Consider the following 27,863-nt stretch of genomic DNA (forward strand, 5'->3'; position numbering starts at 1 on the left):
GAGCTGCGCCCTCCACAACTAAGATTGAAAGGACAACAACTTGACTTGGAAAAGTCCTAAAAGTACACACTGTTTCCCAATAAAGTCCTGTTTCCTTTCCCCAATAAAATCTTAAAAAAAAAAAAGAAGAGCAGACAGAAAGTCCTAGCTAGAGCAATCAGGCAAGATAAAACAATAAAAGGCATCCAAATTGGGAATGAAGAAGTTAAACTGTCACTTTTTGCAAATGACATAATTCTTTATATAAAAAGCCCTAAAGACTCCAAAAAAAAACAACAACAACAAAAAAAAACTATTAGAAACAATAAACAAATTAGCAATAAAGTTGCAGGATACAAAATCAACACACAAAAATCCATTGTAGTTATATATAACAACAATGAAATTTCAGAAAAATAAATAAAAAACAATTCCTTTTGTAACTGCAACTAAACTAATAACTAGGAATAAACTTAAAGGATGTGAAGGACCTACACACAGAAAACTATCAAACACTATTTTTAAGAAATTGAAAGATTCCATGTTAATGAATTGGACATAGTTCGATGGCCATAGTTCAACATAGTTAAAATGGCCATATTACCCAAAGCAATACACAGATTTAATGTAATCACCATCAAAATCCCAATGGGATTTTTTAAGAAAATAGAGCAAAAAATCATCAGTTTTTATGGAACCACAAAAGACCCTGAATCGCCTAAGCAATCCTAAGAAAAAAAGAACAAGGCTGGAGGTATCATATCCTCTGAATTCAATTTATGCTACAAAGTAACAATAATCAAAACAGCATGGAATTGGCAGAAAAATAGACACATAGACCAATGGAATAAAATTGAAAATCAAGAAATAAACCCATATATATATATATATATATATATATATGCAGATAATTTTCAATAAAGGAGCCAAAAATATACAATAAAACACAAAGAAACCCTCTTCAACAAATGGTACTGGGAAAACTGGATATCTACATGCAAAAGTATGAAATTAGACTGCTATCTGTCACCATATACAAAAATTAACTCAAAATGTATTAAAGACTAAAACATAAGACCTGAAACAATAAATTGCGTAGAAGAAACCATAGATACTAAACTTATGGACTTGGATTCAGAGAGGATTTCATAAATTTGACTTCAAAGGCAGGGAAAGTAAAAGCAAAAATAAATGAATAGGACTATATCAAACTAAAAAGCTTCTGCACAGCAAAAGAAACCATCAACAAAACAAAGAGGCAACCAACAGAATGGGAGATATCTATCAAATACTGATATTTGCAAACAACACCACTGGAAACAAGCTAATTTCCAAAATATATAAAGAGCTCATACAGCTCAACAACAACAAAAAACAAACAACCCATTTAAAAAATGGGCAGATAACCTGAACAGACACTTCTCTCAAGAAGACAAACAAATGGCCAACCTCACTAGCTATTAGGGAAATGCAAATCAAAACCACAATGAGATACCACCTCACACCTGTTAGAATGGTTATTGTCAACAAGACAAGTAAAAACAAGTGTGAAACAGGCTTGTTGTTGGAGAAAAAGGAACCTTCATATATACTGCTGTTGGGAATGTAAATTGGTACAGCCACTATGGAGATCAGTATGGAAGTTCCTCAAAAAGTTCAGAATAAAATTACCATATGATCCAGCAATCCTTCTATTGGATATCTAACCCCCAAAAAATCTCAAAACATTTATCCATAAAAATACATGTACTCCTATGTTCACTGCAGCATTATTCATAGTGACTAAAACATAGAAATAACTAAAGTATCCTTTGACAGATGATTGAATAAAGAAGATGTGGCATAGATATATACAATGAAATATTACTCAGCCATAAGAAAAGATGAAATATTGCCATTTGTTACAGCATGGATGGATCTTGAGATTATCCTGCTGAGCAAATTAAATTAGATGAAAAAAAATCAAGAACCACATGATTTCACTTAAGTGGAATTCAAAACTGAAAGCAACAAATGAGCAAGACCAACAACAAGCAAACACAAAATCATAGACACAGACAACAGTTTAGTGGTTACCAAAGGGTAAGGGAGATGGTATAAGAGAGCAAAGGGAGTCAAACACATGGTGATGGAAGCAGAACTAACCCTGGGTGGTGAACACACAATGCAATATGTATGATGTATTATAGAATTGTACACTTGAAACCTATATAATTTTACTAACCAATGTCACCCCCAATAAATTTATAAAGATAAAAAATTAAAAAATAAAATTCAATGAGAAACAATATTTTTATAAGAAGAGAACAGAGCCTCAGAAACATGTGGGAAGAAAGAAATTTGATGCATTTAAAAATATATACACAATTTTTCATTTAAAAATACATATTATATATAATGTAACATTAGAAAAATAATACATTACATCATAGAAACAATGATTCAAATGTATGTGGATTTCTAATCAGGAACAATTGCAATCAGGAGAGTGAAACAGTACCTTTAAGGATAGAATTACCTACCAGAGGGTAAGGGGGGTCGGGGAGTAGTAGATGAAGGTAAAAGGGAATAAATATATGGTGATGGAAGGAGGACTGACTCTGGGTGGAGAAAACACACAATGTGATATATAGATAATGTGTTACAGAATTGTACACCTAAAATCTATGTAACTTTACTAACAATTGTCACCCCAATAAACTTTAATTTAAAAAAAAATAGAATTACCAGTGCAAAAAGAAAAGAACTATAAGACTAGAATTCCATGCTCAATGAAAGTATCTTCCATAGAATAAAGGCCAAAAAATTCCAAATCAAGGAAAAGATAATTTGTTGCTATAATGCTTACTCTAAACGAAATACTAAAGGAAGTTTTTCATACAGAAGAGAAATGATACAAGAGCAAAACTTGAAACTTCTGGAGTGAAGGAAGAGAAATAGAAATGGTAAAAAGGTAAGATGATGTTTTTACTTTTGATTTCTTTAAAATATGAATGACTATTGAAAGTAAAAGTAACATCATTGTCTTATTAGCTCAGAGAATATAGATGAATTACATATGACAATTATAAAACAGAAGTTAAAGGAATACAGTTATAAGGCTTCTATAGTTTCTTTGCGGTGATAAAATCTAAGTAGATGGTAAAAAAAACAAGGCATGTATATTTTAATCCCTAGAATGACCTCTAAAAAAAATAACACAATGAGACAGAAAATAAAATCAATAGATAAACTGAAAAGGAATATTAAAATATTTAAACAATCCAAAAGAAGATAGGAAAAAGGGAAACAGGGAAACAAAAGCATAAAAACAAACAGAAGCAAATAAAATAGTTAACCAAACTCCAGTCACATTGGATCATTTATTGACCCAATAAATGCATCAATCTCTTTCATTAAATCTAATAATCTAAAGACACAAATTAAACCAAAATTATTGACGTATTGGACAGAAAAAGAAATCCCCATACCCAAACTATATGTTGTCTATAAGAAACACACAATGCAATATGCTCTAAAAATAATATGCTCTAAATATAATGATATAAATAGCACAGCAATAGAAAGAGATACCATGCAAATACTAATCAAAAGAAAGCTACAGGAGCTATCAGACAAACTAATATCAAACAAACTAGATACCTTAACAAGAAAATTTTCCAGAGATATTACTGAATTATTTTTAAAGGCCTACATTTAGCAAGAAAAAAATTCTAAATTTATATGTGTGTAAAATCTGAGCTTTGAAACATATGAAGCAAAAACTTTAAGAGAACTGAAAAAACAAATAGGCAAATGTATTTGCTATGTGAAAGACACTGTTGTAAGAAGAGAAAACCAATTAGACTAATTGGGAAGAATCACTTTATAAATTATATAAATGTCTAACCACTATGTTGAACACCTGAAACTAATATAAAATAATACTGAATGCCAACTAAAATTTAAAAAGAAAAATAAACTTATGATGAAAAAGTTTAGATAAAAATTTTTTTGAAATGGAAAAACAAGGCACAGACTGTGAGGAAAGATTTACATATCTGACAAAGTACGAGCTTCCAGACTTTGTAAAGAATTCTTAAAACTCAACAATAAAAAACAAACAACCCAATAAAAAAGGTGATTAAAATATTTTTTAAAAAAGTCACCAAAAAGATATATGGATGGTTTGGGGAGCTGTATAATAGCCCCTCAAAGATGTCAACATCCTAATCTGTAGAATCTATGAACATATTAACTTACTTATGATAAACGGGACTTTGAAAATGTGATTACACAAGATGCCAGAGTAGCTAAACACTGTGCATGCCTCTATCCAACAACACATTAAAATTACAACTAAATTATAGAACCGATAACCTGGAGAACCATCTAAAGTCCGGCTGAACAGAAGTTTTATAAGTAAGGAAAAAAGAAGCCATGTCGAGATGGATAGGAAGGGTGTAGACACAAAATGGGCTAGTCCCAAACCTCCCTGGCAATTAAGAATTAGGAGGAATATCTTGGCCACGGAGGTTCCCCACCAGAGGAGTGAGGGACCACAGCACCACACCAGGCTCCCCAGATCAAAGTCCTGGTACTGGAAGGAGGACCCCCCCCACAACATCTGGCTGTGAAAACCAGTGAAGATTCTAACTATCCAGGTGAAACAGAATGCTGCAGGAAACCCAGACATCTTCTTCAGGGGCCCGCACACAGATTTTCTCATTCCCAGGCACTCACCCAGGCTTTAGGGAAGGGAAGTCGTCAGAGGCACATGGTGGGGTTGGGGGGGTGCCTGAGGTGTGTGGATATGGAGCGAAGGCTGGAAAATAGTCACCATTTTCCCTGTGTGGCGGTCTTCCTCCTGTGCAGTGCAGTTGGCAGGCGGGTTCCATCTTTCTTGTGTTGAGACCTCTCCTATCATGGACAAATCTGAATCTGATTGGCCTGGTGAGTTCTGTTGGGACCCCACCCCACACAATTTCCCCAGTGTAGAAGGCACTTTTTCTCCATAAACAGCCAGCCCCACACACATTGTGCTCTTTCTTAGAAAACAGAGTTTTCAGGTCTCATGCCAGTGGCAACTGGGTTAGGTAAGCTCTGAAATTTTTGCTGAGTAGCTCCAGGCTCACCCCTGCCACCAAACTAGAGTCTGCATTAACCTGGTGACCACAACTCTTCCCTGAGACCCTGCCTCACCCAATGTGCGTACTGCACGAGGCTTTATCCGTGGCAGAATCTTAAGGGAGCCAGCAGGTGGCAGTAAGCCTAGGAGTGTTGTGACTTTTTGTGGAGCTACCCCAGGCCCAGCACTGGTGCCAGCTATCCTCAATTTGCAGCATGGACTCTCCCATGTGCCTCTAACTTTAGCACAGGCAGCAAACAACCACGGATCACTTCCTAGCTCCTATCAGGTAGTCCCCAGCTGGTCACAGGCAGTGGCTGACCTGGGCCTGCACCTGAGACCCTCCAAAGAGGCCCCAGAACAAACATATTTGAACATACTTGGAGGCTGGCTTCAGACCACAGCAAAGTGCCACCCAATTAGTCCCACAAGTGGCACACACAAAGGGTGGTCTCAACAGGCATCAGAGCCCACTGGGGTAAATCCTACTCACTGAGGTAAGCCCTCCACGCAGCATCATGTAAGCTGTGGACATGGTTAAACCATACAGCCAATCAGCCTGAGGGCTAATGCTACCTGCTGACGTGCCTATAGCAATTAAGTCTCAACTATAACAGGAAGGCACACACAACCCATACAAAGGACACAACTTGAGCACCCAGAACAGGTGATCAGGGAGACTGTACCAGGGCCCCATAGGGCACCTACTACATGAGGCCACCTGGCTAAGACTGGGAGACATAGCAGATATACATAACACATAGAAACAAACACAGAGAGGGAGCCAAAATAAGGACAAAAGGAAATACATCCCAAATGAAAAAACAGGAAAAAAACTAAACAAAATGGAGGCAAGCAACCTACCAGATACAGAGTTCTAAACACTGGTTATAAGGATACTCAAGAACTTAGTGAGAACTTCAACAAGGAGATAGCAAGCATAAAAAGGGACACAGAAACCATTAAAAAGAATGTCGAAAGTGAGTAATAACTGAAATGAAGAATGCCCTAGAAGGAATCACCTGCAGCCTAGATGAAGCAGAGGACTGAATCAGCATTTTAGAAGATAAGGTAGTAGAAAACACCTAACTGGAACAGCCAAAAAAAATTAAAAATAATTTTTTTTAAAAAATGAGGAAATTTTAAGAGGCCTCTGGGACAACATCAAGAGTAACAACATTCACATCACAGGGGTACCTGAAGGAGAAGAGAAAAAGGTGAAGGGATTAAGAAGTACAAACCTTCACTTTTTTCACCTGCTCTCTAACCCCTTCCCATCTATCACCCCAACAAATCTAGTGCCCATCTGACACCATACATAGTTATTACAATAGTATTGATTATATTCCTTATGCTATAACCTACCTTCCCATAACTACTTTTAACAACAATTTGTACTTCTTAATCCCTTCCCCTTTTTGTGACCCACAGCCCCAAACTTACTTCCCATCTGGCAACCATCAAAATGTCTAATCATTATATTGTTTTGTACACCTGAAACTAATAAAAAAGAAAAGAAAAAATAATTTTTTTAAAAAAAAGTAAAAATTGGTAGTTACAAAATAGTCATGGGGATGTAAAGCAAAGCATAGGGAATATAATCAGTGATATGGTAATAGAGCCAGGTGGGTACTAGACTAATCAGGGGGATCACTTCTTAAATTATACAAATGTCTAACCACTATGCTGTACACCTGAAAATAATATAAAATTATATTGAATGTCAACTGTAATTGAAAAATTAAAAAAGGGGAGGAAAGGTGAAGAGGAATACGAGGTCCAAATTTCCAGGTGCAAAACAAATAAGTCATGAGGATATAATGTACAGCATAGGGAATATAGTCAATAATTTGTGATAAGGTCGGTACCGTGTCAGATGGTAGCTGTACTTTTCATGTTGCTTACTTCTTTAGTTGTATAAATGTTGCATTATTATGGTGCACCGCTGAAACTAACACTGTATGTTATTAGCTATATTTTTCAATAAAAACCTTTTTAAAAATAAGAAAAAAAGAAAATGTGATTACATTAAAGAGTTTGAGCTGAGATTATTTTGGACTACCTACGTGAATTTAATGTAACCACAATGGTCCTCATCAGAGGGCATGTAAGTGTCAGAGATCAAAAACATAAGTATGAAAGCAGAGGTCATAAATGAGAGGTGTTATGCCGCTGGCTTGAAGATGCAGGAAGGAAGGGATCACAAGCCAAGGAATACAAGCAGACTATAGGAGCTGTAAAAGGCAGGGAAATGGATCGTCCCACAGATTTCTAAAAGGAACACATTCACCAAAACCTTGATTTTAGCCCAGTTAAACTGATTTCAAACTTCTGATCTTCAGAAATGTGAGATAATAAATCTATGTTGTTTTATAAGCTACTGTTTTGTGGTAGTTTGTAATAGCAATAATATATGGACAGATCTAGAAATTAATATACATGTCAAGTAGTTAAGTGAAAATCATTAACATCATTACCATTTGGGAAATGCAATTAAAACCACAATTAAATACCACTACATAGATACTAACATATAAAAATACTAACACTATCAAGTGCTGATAAGAAAACTGAGCAATTAAAACACTCATACATTGTTGATGGCACTGCAATGTGGTATTGCCACTCTAGAAAACAGTTTGGCAGTGTCTTCTAAAATAAAACATATGTCTATCATATGACGAGGCAATTCCATGTTGAGGTATTTTCCCAAGAATTGATAAAAACTGAATGCAAATGTTTTTGACATCTTTATTCATCTTTATGGCATCTAACTGCCAGAAGCTATAAACAACCAAAATGCAAAATGTCCTTTAATTGGTGAATAAACTGAAAAATAAATAATAAATCATGATACATCCATTGTAGAACACTACTCAGCAATAAAAGGGACTGGATCAATTATTGATACATGCAACAATATAGATGAATCTTAAATGCATATGCTAAACGAAAAAAGCCAGACTCAAAAGGCAATGCACTGTCCCGGTCCATGTATGTATAACATTCTGGGAAAAGCAAAACTGAAAGACCAGAACAGTCAGTGTTTGCCAGGGGGTTGAGGCTGGGAGATGGCTTCACTGTAAAGGAACAGCCAGAGGAAATTTTGGGGAGAGATGGTACTGTTCTATATCTTAATGATGGTGAGAATTATATGACTGTATTCATTTGTGAAAATTCATATAATTGTACACCAAATTTTAGAGTAAATTTTTACACCAAATTGTACACCAAATTTTAGAGTAAATTTTACTTTATGTAAATATATACATTTTTCTAATAGTAGAAACTAAGCTGGTATTTTCAACTAAGGGGTGTTCTGATTGCACCACAGATCTTCACTGGGTTTTCAAACAAATTTCTTTATGTCTCTGGTCAAAAATGTCCTCTCTAGATTGTGGGTTTATGATTTATATCTTAATATCATGCATATCATTACTACAAAACACATCAGTTAGGTAAGCATATTTTGAAACTATTGAGATTTAAGCTATGCCTGCTTTATGGGATAACCCTATTTGTCTAATTCAGATATAAGCAGTACCAGTTTGTGTCCTCTCTGTCCTTTCTGCTTTAAGTCAGCCTTAAAGCAGGGCTCATTACAGCTCCCCCTGTCCTGAAAGAGTCCATACTCCTAAACACAATGAGCTACTTAGATTTCACTGGAGAGCTCATAGGGGAAGAAAGAGACATCTAATATACAGTGCCTTACATATTCATTTGTCGTCTCTTCCAAATTTCCCTGAACTCAAACTTGAATTATTCCTTCTTTACTTATCCCTATTAGTGACCCAAAACAGCCTAAACCAGGCTTCTGAGCTGTGGAAACTTCCTTAAGTGTTTCTTAATCTCTCACCATGTTCTTCGCCAACACAGTTTAAGACTTACCTATTATTGTATTTGTGTGCAAATGTATGTGAGAAACTCCAATGGAAAGGCAAAGCCAGCAACCAGATTGAAGTGTTCTGACTAAGGGCAACATGAGGAATTAGAGGCAACAACTAAAAATTCTTTTAGAAAACAATATTGGATAAACAAAACTTTGCACATAAAACAATGTCAAAACTTAAACTAGAGAGTCTATAAAATGTTAAATTGTACAGTACAAGTTAAGTGATGAGAGATTTCAAACAAGAGAGAATAGGGTGTTTTCCTTTAAAACCAGGGGTGTCAAAACTTTTTTCAACGTTTTTTACCAAGGGCCATATGCGGTAAAATACACAAACAGCCGGGCCACTCACTCCAGGTGAAGTACATATTGCCTCATCTGGTTTATTTAAGTAAACTAAATATATTTTTGGAATTTGCTGCGGGCCAATTAACAATGGATTGCAGACTGCAGTTGGCCCACGGGCCGCAGTTTTGACATCCCTGTTTTAAACAGTAAGGTATGTCTATTGGGCACCTAGCACAGTCTTATATTATTAATAGTCACTACCACTCTCCACTCCAATCTATACACACACACGTCAATATATAAATGCATGAATCAGTCACATAACAACCCAAATAGGGTGGTTAAATCACTACTAGTTTATGGAGGAACAATAGAACTTTCTACCACTGGCTGACCAGCAACCAATTTTCCTTTAGAGAAAAATGAAAAACATTTGCTTCCAGATGAAACAGAGCTAAACCCCAAAAAGTTTGTTTTCTCTTTTTATATTTCCCACAATCTTGAAAATAATTACAAGTACAATTTGTAGTAGAGATTAGAAGGCACAACAGTTTCTATTCACTCCAAGCAAGGAATATCAGAATTTTGTGCTTTCAGACTTAGAAAATATTCATTACTGTCATGCAGGGTCTCTGGTCCCGCTCCCTGCATAAGAACGCAGGATATGGCGAGGCCAAAAAGGAACACCAACAGAGCCATGGATGGGGGGTTCATACCACTATTTCCCGCTGGCAACTGGGTTGGAGAGACAGGAAGCGGGCTCCCCGCGATATGCAATCCGCCGTCCGCTTCTCTGCCAAACAACCAACCAACCCCCAACATAGCCACAGCAGTTATATTAGTGGTTAATGGCTAACTGCTTACAGCTGATGGCCAACTAGTCACAGCTAATGGCCATCTACTACCCGAGCCAGCACCTTTCCATGTGAGGTGGAGAGCCTGGAAACTGCTCTCTGGGACTCTGTCCCCACAGAGTGACAATGAAAAGACTGTGGAAAAAACATGAAATCCAACAGTTAGAAATTTAGCCTGAAATAATATTTGTCTTCTCCATACATTACAGGTAGTTTGATTGAAATTAATGTGGTACAAGAATTTAAGTTATTTATTAAAAAATTGTGTATTGAGCATCAATTATGTACAATGCACCATGTAGGAGGTAAATTAACAGAGTACATAATTTGATACTAACATTATTGAAATAACATAGGAATCAGCAAGCCTATTTGTATAAATAAAGTTAAATTGGAATATAGCTACACCCATTTGTTTATGTATTATCTACGGCTTTTGTGTCCCAACAGCAGAGGTTAGTCATTGTGATAGAGCCCATATGTTCAAAAAGCCAAAAATATTTATTATCTGACTCTTTACAGAGAATGTTGCTGACTCCTGGAATAAAAGATTTCAGTATATGTTTTCTGTGTGCTTCTTTAGAAAACATTGGAAGTAGAGCAGAAAGGACTCAATGAAGGGTTTGATGAAATAAATGAAGGAAAAAGAAAAACTGAGGATAGCTCAAAATTTTTACCTAAGCAGTTATGGTACCATTTACTGAAACAGGGAAAATCTGGGGGAAAGGTAAATTGTTTGTATGTGGGCAGGGCATGGAGCGGGGTGGTGGAGTGGAGTGATGGAAATCAATAGTTCTATTTTGAAATGGTATTGTCTATCGACGGTATTACTCCATTTTGTTTCTTTGTGTATTTTTACCTTTGATGTCTCTTTAATCCAAATAGTTTCACACCCCATGGTGTAGTGCTGAAGAGTTCCATTCTGGAGCTAGATTATCTTGGTTTGAAACTTTCATTCAGCAGTACAAGCTATGTGACATAGGGCAAGGTTCTTAATGTCTTTTTCCTTTGGTGTCTTTGTGAATGAAAAGTAAAATAACAATAATATCTTATTTGAGCCTAAAATGAATTAATAATTATGAAACAGTAGCAAGAGTAAAGCATTTCATATTTGTTAAATGGATAAGTAAAATTGAGCATTATGTAGGTTTTGCTTTAATGCCAAATTAAAGTTGTCATCAGTAAAAGTAAAACTAACTCTGTATTGAGGAGCAGGGGAGAAAAAACTTGGCTTGGTTTTAGATGCCCTGGCTACACACAGATTGGAGATCAGTCTCTGTACCTTTCAAAGGTTCTGAGGCTGCTGCTGAGAAGGGTGCCTACTGGTAGGCATTCCATGAACCTAGAGGTCTTCCACTGATAGTTCAGAGGAGCAAGGTTTTGGGGTTTATTATGAAATTATTATCCACCATCTGGAAATGACTTTTATAGCTGCCATTTAATTTGTTTCTCCTAAGAAAGAGGCTGCTGAGGCCCATTCCCACTAATTTTCTCATCTGCCTACTAAAGGTAACCACTATCCTGACTTGTTTTATATGATCATCATACTTCCTTGTGTTGCTTTGCGGTTTCATCTCTAAATCATGCATACCTAAAGCAAGTAGTTCAGTTTTGTTTTCCAAACTACATAATTGGACTTGTACCACATTTATTCTTTTCAGTTTCTCTTTCTTGTTCACCATTATGTTTGTGAAAATCAAAAATGCTATGGATGTAGATGCCTGATCACTGCACTGTACACCTGAAGCTTAAGCTGAACAATAATGAATGTCAACTACAATTTTATATATATATGGTTACAAGAAGCGGAGTACAGCATTAAGAATAGAGACAGTGGAAATGTAATGGCTGTGTGTCAGACGGATAGTGGATGGGGCAGGGGGGTTGACACGGTGTGAGGGATATAAATGATAAGTATCTATTACATTGTTTTGTGAAACTAATAAAAAATGCTATGGATATATTAATGGAACTAATAGTTCCATTCACTCATTGTACTACTATATGATACTCCATTATATTAATATATTACAAGTTGTTTATCTATTCTATATTGATGGTAATTTTTTTCCAGTTTTGTGACAATTATAAAAAGTGCTTTTATAAAATAACTCCCATGTTTCTCCATAAATATATACACACATTTTTGTGGGTATATTCACTATCAGGAATAGAACTACATTGTCATAGGGTATACCCATCTTAAATGTATTAGATAAAGCTAAACTATTTTCCAAAGTGAATGTACCACCAGCAGTATTTGAGAGTCCATTTTGCCCATATATTAATCAACATTCGTATTATTCAGCTTTATAATTTTAGTCATTGTAATGGTTACACATTAATATTTAATTGTGGTATAATCTGAATGTCCCTAGGCTTTCTAGAAGCTGTGGTAAATATAGAAAGAAACTGAGGGGAAATTGTATTTTTTGGAGCTGAAACCATGGAGCAATGATGGCAGAAAGCTAATGGATATATATAGGCTAGGACTGGGAGAAAAAAAGAAATATTTGATGGAGCAAGGGTTTGAGGAGATGTGGAGAGAAGTGTGATCAAGAGTAAAACAATGAGCCTGAAGCGAAAACACGTCTTGCACCAAAACTGGAGTGAAGAAAAGTAAAGATAGGTACAAAGGCAAGGCAGGGAGTGGGGTAAGGAGATAGAGAGACACCATGAACCTGTGAAATTTCCTAACTTGAGTTTCCTATTTTACCTTTAAGAAGGAGTAAGTTATCCACTAAGATTCAGTATGGAGGTAACTTAGTGACAGATAATGGTGACATTAAATAGCTACTGTGGGAAACTGCAGTGAAAAAGCTAAGTATCTTTTTATATCCAGCACATAATACAGCACCTACACTATTTGAATACATCTAGAATAGGACTTGTAAAACAGAACTTAAATTATTAATATGTCTTTCTTTCTCACTGCACTGTAAATTCTTTTAAGGTGGGGATCATATTTCCTCTGGTATCTCCAGGGCTTATTATAATATCTGCTATCTCGTTGGTATCTAATATATTTTTGTCAATTTTGTTTTTATAGAAAAGAGGAAGTTCTATATTAAACCACTTCTGAACTTAGACATGCCTGGGCATTTCTCAAAAAGGGGTAGGGAAACGCCACGAAGAATTTACTTGTTGAAGGTACTAAAGAACTTCCTGGGATTGCAGAGCAATATAGGCACCCAAAAGTTGGAGTTCAACTGAAACAAAGAGAACATTGTCCTTAGAGTTACCATCAGAGGTAAACAAACGACTGTCCCAACGTTGAAAAGGAGTGAACATGACAGACAATTGAGAGAATTAGTCCATGAGCATTTATATGAGATCAGACAATTAAGTTCAACAATTAAATCCTAGAAAATGTGCTACATACATCATTGCTGAATATCACTACGGTCACCTTCAAAGTACTCCCCTTGGGAAGCTATGCACTGATGCCAGTGCCTAGTCCACCTTCAAAGCAATTTTGGAACTCTTTTTCTGGAATGGCCATCAGAGCTGTTACCATATTACTCTTGATGTCCTGAATGTCATCAAAATATCTTCATTTCAATATTTCCTTTATCTTCAAGTAAAGAAAGAAGTCACTGGGGGCCAGATCAGGTGAGTAGGGAGGGTGTTCCAGTACAGTTATTTGTTTACTGGCTAAAACTCCCTCACAGACAGTGCCGTGTGAGCTGGTGCATTGTCGTGATGCAAGAGCCATGAATTGTTGGTGAAAAGTTCAGGTCATCTAACTTTTTCATGCAGCCTTTTCAATACTTCCAAATAGTAAACTTGGTTAACTGTCCATAAAAAATAATCCCTCTGATATCAAAAAAGGTTAGCAACATTGTTGTAACAAGTTCGCGAACCTAATTTTCGTGAATGTTGTCTGGACACACCCAGAATTATTCTGTAGAAGTAGCAGATGTGGTTTCTGCAGATTCGATAAAAGAAGGCCCAGGAAATACTGCTTCTCTTTTTTAAATAAATATTATGGATCAAGATGGTGACATAGATTGTTCCTGACTTCAGCTGCCCTCACAAGGAGACCAATAAGCAACTCTCCACACACAAGACACCATTGTGAAAATCCCAGAACCCAGGGGTGAGTTAAAGCGCGTGCACACACACACACACACACACACACACACACACACGGAACACAGAGACTGAGAAGGATCATGTTAGAAGGATAAGAAAGCAGCTGCACTCTGACCACATCAGTCCTCCCCTAGGCTGGCAGAACCCCACAGTGAGAAGGTCTCCCTGGGCCTGTGGTTACTCCAGGGAAAAAGAGAGTGCAATGTGGCCATCAGTTCCCCCAGCATTGCAGGATGCTGAGAGGCCCACTCGAGTCTGGTCTCGTGGGAATCACTGAGGGAATTTGAGGGACTTGACCACCGGGGATCAGATAGCGACGGAAAAGAAGGTGGGGGCTTACAGCAACCAATGCTCAGATCTTGGTGACCCATGTTCCTGCTTGTAGCAGCACCCATGTAGAGATCCCAGACAGTGGCTCTGTCCATCTGCATAGCTAAGGGTGGCTCTGTCTGGTCAGGGAGCTCAGTTGGCAGTTCTGGCTGATTTGGGTCCCCAGTCTACAGGCTGTATTGGCCATGGAGCCCTTTCTATCACTCCACTGGGGAAAGGAAGCAAATCTGCAGCCCTGCTCAACTGCTGAGTGCAGCCTTCAGTCCCTCCTGACTGGAGAACATGGGGAGCCGCACAGCCCATCCCATGGCCCTGCCCAACAGAACACAGCCTCTGTCCCGCATAACCAGGGATCCCGAACAGTAACTCTGGCATCCTCTGAGATGCCCCTCTGAGATGCAGACTGTGGTACCCCACAGCTGTGGAGCCCAACCTACAGTCCTCCAAACCGTGGAGCCCAGCGTACAGCCTTGCCCAATCACTGCACACAGCCTGAGGTCTCACCCCAGCAGGTAGCCCAGGTAGTAGAGACACCCAGCTAGAGCATAACCGGCAACTCCCTCTGGTCAGGGAGCCCTGATCAGAACCCTGCCCGACCACAGGGCATAATTTGTAGCCCCACCCAGTGCAGGAGAGAGCCGGAGGCCCCCTGGAGCAGAGAGACCAGCCAGTAACCTTGCCTGACAGCACAGAACAGCCAGTGGCCTACCTGATGGCAAAGCCCGATTTGCAGCCCTGTCCCACTTAGGGCGCAGCTTGAGGCCCCAACGGATGACACAGCACAGCCTGAGGCCCCGTTAATCTGCACAGCCCTGCCTGCAGCCCCGCCTGAACCCATGGTCCAGCCAGCAGCACCTCCCAGCCGGGCAGTACAGCCTGAGACCCCAGGAGCAATTTTTTTCCGTTTCATTCAGGTATCCTTATAGATAAACCATCTGTCATCAGAATTAGTTTTTCTCACATGGAAAAACAATCTCATGGTTTTTCTATTGTGGTAACACGTTGGATATGAAAATATTCCCTCATTTTCATTGCTACTAATAACGACAAACATTCTATTTGAAAATTTGCTCTAACCTCACTGTAACAGTATCCCCAGAGTCTACTCCCCAGCTGTGCCTTAAAGATGGCACTGACATATTAATGACATTTTTTTATAATTTCATTTACATATGCATATATCCCTAATTAATTCTATGCAAGGCACTGTGCAAGACTCCATGGAAGATACAGAAATGAAGATGAAGCAGAGCTCATTTTTCTTCAAAAATACTAATAAGAAAGATAAAGTAAGTACATAAGTATCGGGAACACAAGCTAGAGGGTGATGGGATATTTTTGTTCTGAGACTCCCCCTTGTATAGGAGCCAACTTATTCTAATGTGTTTCTATGACCTCCTCATTTATACCTCATTTATCAAAATGTACCGGAAGCCATTTGAATGTACCTCATTTCAAGATTTTCTTCATTCAAAACTGACAATACACTCTAATGATCAAGTGACTTTGTTCTGCCTGCCCATGAGGTATTGGAATTGCAGTTAACGTGAATGCATCAGTGCGTATACAATAAGTAAGATATGCAAGTAATTGCAGTGGACTTGCTATGTTACTCTGTCCCACAAATGTCACAAGTGAATTTAACAGCAGTTGTTGAAACAGTATGGGCACAATTTTTCTTTTACATTATTCCTATGAATTTAAAATATAAAGACATGAAAATTATATCATAGGATTATTCATAGTGAATTATATATTCTGTTATGAAAATAAAATATCCAGGGCCGGCCCGGTGGCGCAGGCGGTTAGAGCTCCATGCTCCTAACTCCGAAGGCTGCCGGTTCGATTCCCACATGGGCCAGTGGGCTCTCAACAACCAAAAATAAAAAAAAATAAAATAAAATAAAATATCCAGAGTCATCAAAAAAATACTAAAAAGTTTAAAGTGAAGAGTGGCACTTTAGGACCCCGAATCTTATAATCTCAGATTCTATTTCAAATGGACATTAGTTCAGGGTAATGGCCAGAGTACAGGTCTTCTAGCAGGAAGTCTTGTATGCAGGTGACACCAGCTGGCAACTCCAGCTTGCATGAGAAAAACAGAAAGACTGTCTTGAAAGAGTGGTGAGATGCCATTTCCTCTGCTTAACACCAGTGAGGTTTTTCTGCTTACGTTAAAAATCTGGAACACCCTGTGTAATAAAGACACCACTAGCGTGGGCCATGAAGAAATCTACACTGAACCCATTCAATGCTACTCTAAGACACTAAAAAAGTTACAAGAGCTTAGTTAGGAAGCAGCATATTCCTTCATGATTTTATTTGTAAATGTCAGAAAATGGGTATTCAAAGGCTGTTGTAGTTCAGGAAATCTCTGTGTATAAATACAAAATACAAACCTGCATACACAACATTTCTAATATACAAGAGGTAGAGCATGCATAGGAATGGCAAGTCGTGGTGGCACAGAAAAAAATTCACATGGGGAGCTCAGTTTTCCTGACCACCAAGGCTCCAAAGCAAGGGTGATGATAAATTAAGGGCAGCCCATGTCTGCCCTTGTTGGTCTCAGAAACTAGATTTATTCAGCACAGGAAGAATTGGAATCATCTTTCAGGAGGTGACTCATATTTACCAGATCCATATGGACTGATACATAAAATCATAGTTTATTAGTAGAGAATGAGAACTATAATATCCAAAGAGAACAGACACAAAGAGAATATGGCCAGTACAACCTCTCCTCGTAGGCAAGTTGTATAGCAAGCCAAATTATTATCAAAATCCCAGTTTATTAATTGATGAAGAGAATTCTAATTGCCGAGTGGGCCCAACATAAAAATTTTTCAGCAGTATATTTTTTTCACATCCACAAGTTACATGGAAAACTATTTGATAATCAGATGCTTGTTTGTATAACATGGTCTTGAAACAGCATACATTTTGCAGTTTTAATGCTTATTGACTCAGATTAGGGCAGATCCACTCTCCCCTGGAATCAGACAGATGGTATATTGGGAGTGCCCCCTCTCCTTGGACTATGCTTGGAACACTAGAGTCCCAAATGCTAGTTATACCCTCCTCTTCAAAACAGTCTCCCTAATGTTTATGGATGGTTTTTAGTCCATCTACTTCAAGTCATTCCTTTGGGTTTTGAGTTAAACGTACCTCCTAGCTATTTTCCTCCACATTGGAGTCCAAGAACTGAAATTCCTCTTCAATGTGATACGTCAAGATCTTAGAGGTTTGACGGTGGTGGTGAGCCAGGTCATTTAATTTCATGGTTTGTTTCTCACCTCCTTTTGCAAACCTATACCATTTAGAGTTGTGTGGTATATCAAACAATTTTCCCCTAACCCTGCTTTCTTGTCCTTGGATCTAGTCTTATTCTTTAAAAGCTGTGTCGGTCTCCCATGACAACTTTTAGGAGACCTCACCCTTCTTGTCTAGAATCCATTGCCCACCTCTCTCCCTGGCAGTGCATTTTTTCAAGTCTGTTATTCTACCTACAACAAACTAAGGAAATTAGTCCAGCAAGAATATGACCCTCAAAGACACACAAACAACACATTTTTTTATGCCTACTTTAACATACTAGCACGGTCACAAAAATGCCTTATGATTCTTGCAGAAGCTCACTGTCGGACAGGACATATGTAAAGCCTCCCAAACAGAAGTATTCATTCGTTCTAGGGAAACAAACATTTTGCTAACTTTTCTGTTACTTGCAAGCCCACACTGTCCATACTGAAGTTAGCTCTTAGGATTATCATGCAGAAGAGGGCAGAAAGGCTTCGTTTCTTTTATGACCTCTCCATTCAATCCTTGTTCCCACCCCATCTTTCAAACTATGCTTGCTAAAATCTATATATATATAACAAGAAATTAAGAAATAAGCATATGACTGGGTCATGTACATCCTAATGGCTACCATGCTAAATGGCACATTTAACTTGTTAACAACACAAAATTTCATCTAAGGCTTTAAAAATTAACACACAGAAATGTTTAAAATGTAGACTTTATGTTATGTATATTTTACCACAAAAAAAGAGAAAAACAAACAAACAAAAAATACCCTTGTAAGGTATTGATCGAGTTATCATCTTCCTTCCCAGACTGAGGAGGGGAAGGATGACAGTTACCTTAGCCTAGAAACACCTATTTAATTCTTCTTTAAGTGTTGTTTATTTCCATTGCAGAATAATATCCCTTATGATTGACACATTCATTCTTTAGATGTTAATACCTTAATACCATAATGCTTACAACAATATAGTTTAGCTGGCCTGGAAATTATTCTTCTCCTTCAAAGGGCACTCAGGTACAATATTACTGCTTGTGTTTCAGTGTTTTGCAGGGACGTTTCAACATTATTCCAGTTCTTCACCTATCTTTGAAGTAGAACATTTTATTTTATTTAACTTCTTACATATAACTTTGTGTTTGTATTCATTAAAAGCACAGATTCCAAAGCCAATCTTCCTGGGTTTGAATTCTAACACACCCACATACTAGCTGTGTGATTGTTGACAAGTTATTCGGTCATTCTGTGTCTCGGTTTCCTTAGATGCAACATAGAAATAATGTCCCCCTGACTGGGTTGTTGTAGGAGTAAATGAATTAGCACATGTACTTGGAACAGTGTACAGCGCACTAAACATTATTTACTGAGCTTATTATACTAGGGGCGAGGCACTAGGAATACAATGGAGAGAGAGAGATGGATCCTGGAAAGTGAAAAAATGCACTATTTTCTTTTAAACTACATTCACCTCTACTTCTGTCCACCAAATTTATTGGGGTTTATTCCCACACTGACCGATTCTCTGACACCAGATGACTGTTCTACCACTCAGTTTAGTTCTGACACTATCTACCTGGAACTAGTATCAGATAGCACAAGTTAACAGCTCAACTCCCACCAAACTGTCCCCACTTTAGATGTCAAAGACAAGTCCCAGGTTGTCCCTGGTATTTTTTTTTAATTAGTTTCACGTGTACAAAACAGTGTCATAGTTAGACATTTACACCCCTTACAAAGTGATACCTCCCTCCCCCAATATACTACCACTCTGACATCGTATATAGAATTGTTACAATTCCATTGACGCCATTCCCTGTGTTGTACGTCACATCCTGTGACCATATATATATATATATAAGAAATACATATATATACCAATATATGTATAAGAAATACATATATTTCTTATTATTTCACAGTTCCTTATTATTTCTCCATTCCTTATTATTTCTCAGTAGAATATATGAAGCTTATATTCTATTTAAAGAGGCAGACCAAAAACTCCAAAAACATAGGAAAACACATAAAATAACATATTACCATAGGGCTTTATGAAAAAGAAGGAGGAGAGGAGGAGAAGGAGAGGAAGAGAAGGAGAACAGGAGTTGTAATAGAAAATGATACAGAGAAATTAGTTTACATAGAACAGTCAGAAAATCTGCTCCAAGCTGATAACAGTCAAGAGAGTGAATGGTTACCAATTCAGTGAATGAAGGGGAGAACATTCCTGGCAGGGGGAATAGCAGTGTATACAAAATGAAGAACTTGGTGTCTGAGCAGCTGAAAGAAAACAGTGTTGGGAAAGATAGAATGCACCATTTGGTCTTATTTCATAAAATCAATGATGGGCAAATATTAATGTAAAACTTCTTTTTACATTCATAAGTGTGAAGCCCAGTGCCTGATACTCAGTAGTTTCTCATGTTGTTTTTTATAATTCATGGCAGCTCTTTATCTGTCCTTAGATTCTAAATAATAGCTTTGCTGGATACAGTACCCTTACTTTTCATCGCTTTGAATATTTTGTACCAATCCCTTCTGGCCTGCAAAGTTTCTGTTGATAAATCAGCTGACAAGCTCATGGGAGCTCCCTTGTAGGTGACTGTTTTTCTCCTGTTGCTTTTAAGATTCTCTTTTTGTCTTTAACCTTTGGCATTTTAATTATGATTTGTCTTGCTGTGGGCCTCTTTGGGTTCACCTTGTTTGGGACTCTCTGCACTTCTTGGGCTTGTATGTCTCTTTGCCAGGTTAGGGAAGTTTTACATCATTATTTCTCAAATAGGTTTTCAATTCCTTGCTCTCTCTCCTCTCCTTCTGGTACCCCTATGATGTGAATGTGGATACACTTGATGTTGTCCCAGAGGCCCCTTAAACTAGCCAGTTCTCAAGTAGAGATCAAAAAAAAAAAAAATGAAGTGCTATAGAATTTTAGTGCAGAAGGAATTAATTTTGCAAATTTACTGATTTAACATGTGTTTTGAGATAACTTGACTTTCCAAGTTTCTAGTTATTTTACAATTTTGGTTTCAATTCCTATATTTACATTTATGAAAGTATCTAAATTGAGAGGCAAGCTGTAAGACTTCACCTGTGACATCATAAATGGCACTTAAAACCTGCTGAAAATGATCTCCTGTGAGAAGCACAGGGAAAGAGAGTGTCTCATATAGAGCCAGAAAAAGGAGGGAGATGGAGAAAAAAGAGAAAGTGGAGGAGAAAAACACAAATGGTCAGGAAAAAAGGACTGCAAAAACCAGTCAGGTGTGAAGAGATCCAATGATTTGGGCCAAGACAGAGTCTGACATGCAGTCCTGAAGGACCGAGGAAGTCATCTGTCCTGGATCGCTATCACAGACAGTGCAATACTACAGCATCAAATTATTCTTTGATATTTAATATCCCAATTGTTACTGTAGCATATTTTTATGTAAATAATCTGACCTGCAGGTTTTCACAAAAGAAATTCTGGCAGATGGAGCCAACTTCCATGCACAGAGTAACAACAAAAGTAACATCTGTTTGAGCCCCTGGAGAAGTTCAGCGAACCCTAAAGTACCTGAGAGGTGGTATGCTTATTTGATGAGGTCACAAGGAAAACACAACGGTATAGGAGGAAACACAACTGAAATGACAGGAGCAACTGTTCTGTAAGAGTGGATGTATAATGGGTACATCTACAGGTTCTGGACACAGCAGTCCTTACCTTTATGATCAGATACATGTTCCTGCCTTGAAGGCAGAAGTGACAGTGACATACTAAAATGAGGAACCAAAGATCCCACTGACATGAAAATTATACATAAAATTATCATCAATCCAGGGTGCTACCCCATTATAAGTGATAAGGTAATTAAATAACCATTCTTATATTCCTGTAACCACTTGTCATTGACGGTATATTAATATTTCCCAAACAGCATTCCACAGAACAGTTCCACAGGGTGGCAATAAATTGTAGCTGGGGGAAAAGGGATATGTTATACAAATGTATTTGGGAAACATTGAGTTAAACAATAGCAAAAATAAAAAAGTTTCTTTATCATGAAGCTTCTCACAAATTTTATGACATTGTACAGGAATCTCTAACATAAACTCTAACTTAAATCTGACAATGGTACCTTCTTGCTCGTGGAGCCTATTAAGAAGCAGCTACAGTTCTATAGACATCAATTCTGAATCCCCTGGTCCAAGTGAGTCTCTGCCATAAAAGAGGGACAGAAAAGATAGGTTCTTCAAACTCTAAAGTTTATTTTTTTAAATTATATGAAATCATTGTTTCACCAAACCATGAAGGCATACAGAAGATTTTTCTTAAGGAACCAGAGGGAAGGCAGCATTATTCAGAAGCTCTAAAAGAATAAGGCAAACAAAGGACTGCAGAAGTGGAAGTTCTTTGCTTCACATAGAACGAGAATTTTCTAAAAAAACACTTTTGCCTCTGAGCACTATTCTAATCCCCTAGAAACCTGGTGGCTATACTTGACTGTAAAATCTTTTTATATATTTTAGTTTATTTTTTCTTTTAAGGTGCTACTTCATAGACATCATACTTGCAAGACTGAGTTACTATCTTCCAGCTAAATTTTAATGTACAGATTTTGTTTCCACAAACAGGTAAGTCATAAAAGTCATGTATTTATTAGTATATCCGGTAACACTAACCTAACGGATGATGAACACTGGCTTTAAGGCTCACTAGAGCAAAACTCTACGTAAGATGCAGTTGCTTGTTTGTATTTGTAAAGAGTTAAAAACTTAAGAATCTCATGTGATTCTGTACCTTAAAAAGCCATCATTTGGGTCCTACCACAGATTTGAAAACTATATCTTGTTAAATGCTATGATAGGTAAGCAATGCACCTTTGGTAAAGCCACGAAAAACATCAAATTACTATTATAATTCAAGAAATATGAGGTGTTATCAAACGACATGGTGAATGTTTAAATAAAAAAATTATTATAATAAAAGACAAACTGTCATTAATCCCCCTCAAAATACTCCCCTCTCTTCGAACACACTTATCCCATCCTTCTTGCCACTTTCTGAAGCAGTTCTGGAAGTCCTCTTTCATGAGTGTCTTTATACTATCGTGGCTGCCTTGATGTCCTGAATCGTTTCAAAACATTTTCCTTTCATGGTCATTTTAACTTTGGGGAAAAGCCAGAGGTTAAACAGTGCCAGATCCAGTGAGTAAGGTGGATGAGGACACACCATAGTGTTTTCATTTGATAGAAATTGCCATGTACCAGAAGCCATGTGTGACATGGAGCTTTGTCACGATGGAAGATGATTTACACCACACTTTAAAACACACCTTCCCTCAACTGTAGCACACACATGACTGGCTGCACTGAACAACTTGAAACTTGTCAGACTGTTACTAGGGTTCTACACACCACTTCCCGTATTGAAGATCCCTGCCTTTCTGGTGAATGGCACTCAGCAGCAGCATTCACTGTAGTTTTTTATCACAACAAAAAGTCTCTGTGTCACACATTGCTTCTGGTATGGCAATTTCTGTCAAATAAAAACATTAAGTTGTGTCCACATCTACCTTATTCACCAGATCTTGCACTGTGTGACTTCTGGCTCTTTGCCAAAGTCAAAATGACCATGAAAGATAAATGTCTTGAATGGATTCAGGACATTGAATCAGCCATAACAGCACAACTAAAGTCACTCACGAAAAAGGACTTCCACAAGTGCTTCAGAAAGTGGCAAGAACAATGGGATAAGTGTGTTCGAAGCGAGGGGGGAGTATTTTGATGGGGATTAATGGCAATGTGTCTTTTACTGTAATAATTTTATTTAAACATTCACTGCATTTTTTTTTTATCATACCTCATAAGTTTGTTCAATTCTGCCTTCAAATAACACTGGTAGATCCTGGCTGTCCTATCCTTCATTGTCTATCTCAGTAATTTGCTTATAGAATATGGAATTCTTAGGCTTTAAAATAGGTGATGATCACATTCAATGGGTGAAAATATTTGTTTATATAACTTGTTTATTGGTGCTTAATATATATGCCAGTTTCTTTAAGCATTTAAAGTCTTAAATCAAGTATCCAAAGTCACACACTTAATGAATGGCAAAGCTGGATGTAAAATTCATGGTTTCCTGACTTTAAATTCTATGCTATCAGGGACTGAGTGACAGTTGTTCAGAAGATCAGCACTGGTTGTTTTTATACTCTAGGCTATTGGGTTTGAATGGTGAAATACATGATGCTGATGAGCCTCAAGTCACAGGATTGCCACTGGTTTCACAATTGGCCCATGAAAAGGTGAAAAGGTTTAGGCTTAGCTAAGGTCAGCTGAGACTACAAATCAAAGAACAGCTTTGGAATGGACAGTACCTTCTGATCACCACTACACATGCCTTTAGGTATTTTATAGTGATTTTTGCTGTTAGTGATTTGCAGCTAGAAATGTACATCAACTAACCCAATGTAAAATTGCAGAAACTATAATAGATGTGTAGTCTCAGTGTAGATACCCCTATCTTTATATTTCGTGTTTCTTCTCCAATAGCCTACTCTTCCCAAAGCCAAGGCATCTTCAGTAACCTTACTTAATCTCTCTTACATTTCTTCAATATGTCACATTTAAAAATGATAATTTCTGCACATCACAACTTATTTCATAAACATGGTACAGTCCATACTGATGTCTTCATACTCATTCTTTTTTCTTGTGCTTCATTAAGGGATAATTGGCAAATAAAGTGGTAAGATATTTAAAGCATACAACATAATGATTTGAAGTATGTATATATTGTGAAAAGGTTCCCCCCGCTGAGTTAATTAACACATCCATTACATCAGATATTTATCTTGTGTGTGTGTGTGTGTGTATGTAGAACATTTAAGTTTTACTCTCTCAGTAAATTTCAATTACACAGTATTATCAACTATAGTCAACATTACACATTAGATCCTCAGACCTTATTCATCTTATAACTGAAAGGTTGTACCCTTTACCATCCTCTCCCTATTTCTCCAACCCCCAGCCTCTGGCAACCACTTTGCTACTCTCTGTTTCAACAAGTTTGACTGATTTATTTTTCATTTTTTTAGAATTCAAAAAAATGTGATACCATGGGATATTTGGTATTTGTCTTTCTTTGTCTGCCTTATTTCACTTATCATTATATCCTCCAGATTCATCCATGTTGTCACGAATGATAGGATTTTCTTCTTTTTTATGGTTGAATGAGAATACATTATATGTATAATATATGTAATATTACACATATGTTACACACAGACACACACATGGCCAGACAATTAAGTTCGTGAACTCATCCTAGAAAAAGTGCTACATACCTCATTGCTAAATATCACTATGGTCACCTTTGAAGCACCCTTCCCCCCCTTTGGAAGCTATGCACTGACACCAGCACCTAGTCCACCCTTCAAAGCAATTTTGAAACTCTCTTTCTGGAATGGCCATCAGAGCTGTCGTTGTATTACCCTTAATGTCCTGAATGTCGTCAAAATGTCTTCCTGTCAGTATTTCCTTTATCTTTGGTTAAGGAAAGAAGACATTGGGGGCCAGGTCAGGTGAGGAGGGAGTGTGTTCCAATACAGTTATTTGTTTACTGGCTAAAAACGCTCTCACAGACGTCATGTGAGCTGGTGCATTGTCGGGATGCCAGAGCCAGGAATTGTTGGTGAAAAGTTCAGGTCGTCTAACGTTTTCATGCAGCCTTTTCAGCACTTGCAAATGTTAAACTCGGTTAAGTGTTTGTCCAGTTGGTACAAATTCATAATGAATAATCCCTCTGATAGCAAAAAAAGGTTAGCAACATCGTTGCATCAAGTTCATTAACTGTCAGACCTCGTGTGTGTGTGTGTGGGTGTGTGTGTGTGTGGGTGTGTGTGTGTGTGTGTGTGGGTGTGTGGGTGTGGGTGTGTGTGTGTGTGGGTGTGTGTGTGTGGGTGTGTGTGGGTGTGTGTGGGTGTGTGTGTGTGGGTGTGTGTGGGTGTGTGTGGGTGTGTGTGTGTGTGTGTGGGTGTGTGTGGGTGTGTGTGGGTGTGTGTGTGGGTGTGTGTGTGTGTGTGTGGGTGTGTGTGTGTGTGTGTGGGTGTGTGTGGGTGGGTGTGTGTGTGTGTGTGTGTGTAAATAATCACTTTTTTTTTTTACCTATTTATCCATTGATGGAATTTGGGTTATTTCCATACTTTAACTCTTGTGAATAATGCTGCAGTGAACATGGGAGTACAGATATCTCTTTGAGACAATGATTTCTTTTTCTTTGAATATGTACCCAAAAGTAGAATTTTTGGATCATATAGCAGTTATATTTTTAATTTCTTCAGGAACCTTCAAAACTGTTTTCCATAGTGGTTGCATCAGTTTACACTCACACCAATAGAGTACAGGATTCTCTTTTCTCTCTATCTTATTTATCTTTTGTCTTTTTGATAACACTTTCAGGTGTGAGGTGATTTTGATTTGCATTTCCCTACTGATTACTGATGTTGAGCACCTTTTCATGTACCTGTGACCTATCTGTATGTCTACTCTGCAAAAATGTCTATTTGTATCCTTTGTCCCATTTGTAAATTGAGTTGTATGAGTTACTTGCTTACTGTGGATATTAACCTGCTATTGAATGTGCTTTGCAAATATTTTCTCCTATCCTGTAAGTTGCTTTCTCATTTTGTTGATGGTTCCTTTCACTGTGTAGAAACTTTTTTAGTTTGATGTGAATTCACTGGTTTATTTTTATTTTGTTGCCTTTGCTTTTGGTGTCAAATCCAAAAAAATCATTGCCAAGACCAGTGTAAAGGAGCTTACCTGCTCTGTTTTCTTAAAGGACTTCTATGGCTTTAGGACTTATACTCAAGTCTTTAAACACTTTTGGGTTGATTTTTGCACGTGTTCAAGCTCATTCTTGACCCATGCCCTGTCATTCTTCCTTAAATACAGCATCTAAATCCAAGACATCTTACCTTTCTACATTCTTCATCCATGGTTATGATTTTCTTTTCATTTAGGCTCTATTATCCCTACACTCCTGAGAAAGAGTCTACCAAAAAAATATTTTCTGGTCTATATCCAGAAGGGCATCACCATGATTCATATTTTCTCATTCTGCCAAGCCCTACTACTTTGTTCTACCCGACACGTGGCAGATTGTGGGACAAAGACTTTATAAAATTCTTCATTTTCATAAAGTACCCATTTTGGGCACTAAACTTTTTTTTTTATTATTAAAGATGTCTAGACTTACAAGAAATTGAAATATATTAATTCAGCCACAGTATGCTAATTAAGAAATTTTTAAAACTTCAGGAAGCTTCCACAGAGACAGTGCCCGTTTAAACAAGAATGCAGCAGAAGCTCTGCTAAAATGTTTCCCACAGTATTCTTTTCATTGAAGTGTCAGGTTACAAGATTAAAATGCTCTTTCTCAGGTAATTCCATTAAGCAAAAGTCACTGTGTGTGGTTTTGAGATTATTGTATAATTACCTTTATGCATTTAACATTCATTATCATGGGAAGGTGAATCTGGGCAATCAACATTTGTTTAGTCATGATGTTTTGTCAGTACTTGGGTAGCAAATGTCCCTAAGCTAAATAAAAGCATTTCTTATATATGCTTGTGCAACAGGAAAGACACCTGGGAAGTTAATTCTGTCCTGTTGCTAATTCCCAATGTCAATCAGCTTTGACAGCCACAATAACAATAGGTTCAGGTAGTGTTGACAGCTGGTGAGGATGGGCTAGAATAGGCAATGCATTGTTGATTCAGAATCTTACCACTGTAGAGCTTGAATTGGGAAACTCAGGTGACTGACATGTAATTCAGTAAGTGCTAAAATGAGTTATGGATTACTTTTGTTAAATTGATACATATTTTTAGATGATATCAAATAATAAAAGATACTCTCATGTCATCTAGACACTTTGATAAGGTTCTTTAATATAATACCTTAAACCACAAATTAAGGGCAGAACAACTCATGAAATGTTTTCAAAGACTGGCATCACAGACCATTTAC

The 27,863-nt window shown here is 37.5% G+C and overlaps 1 pseudogene across 1 annotated transcript in view; it reads right to left on the minus strand.

Annotated features, from left to right (window-relative positions):
- Positions 1-15,452, minus strand: part of LOC308503442 (Y-box-binding protein 1-like) — a 102,181-nt pseudogene extending 86,729 nt beyond the window's left edge. The window contains exon 1 of the transcript in view: positions 15,252-15,452. The product of the transcript in view is annotated as a Y-box-binding protein 1-like (transcript). The remainder of the gene's footprint in view (positions 1-15,251) is intronic.
- Between the last annotated feature and the right edge of the window lie 12,411 nt (positions 15,453-27,863).

The sequence above is a fragment of the Rhinolophus hipposideros genome (genome assembly GCF_964194185.1).
Source record: "Rhinolophus hipposideros genome assembly, chromosome: 10".
Taxonomy (NCBI): Eukaryota; Metazoa; Chordata; class Mammalia; order Chiroptera; family Rhinolophidae; genus Rhinolophus; species Rhinolophus hipposideros.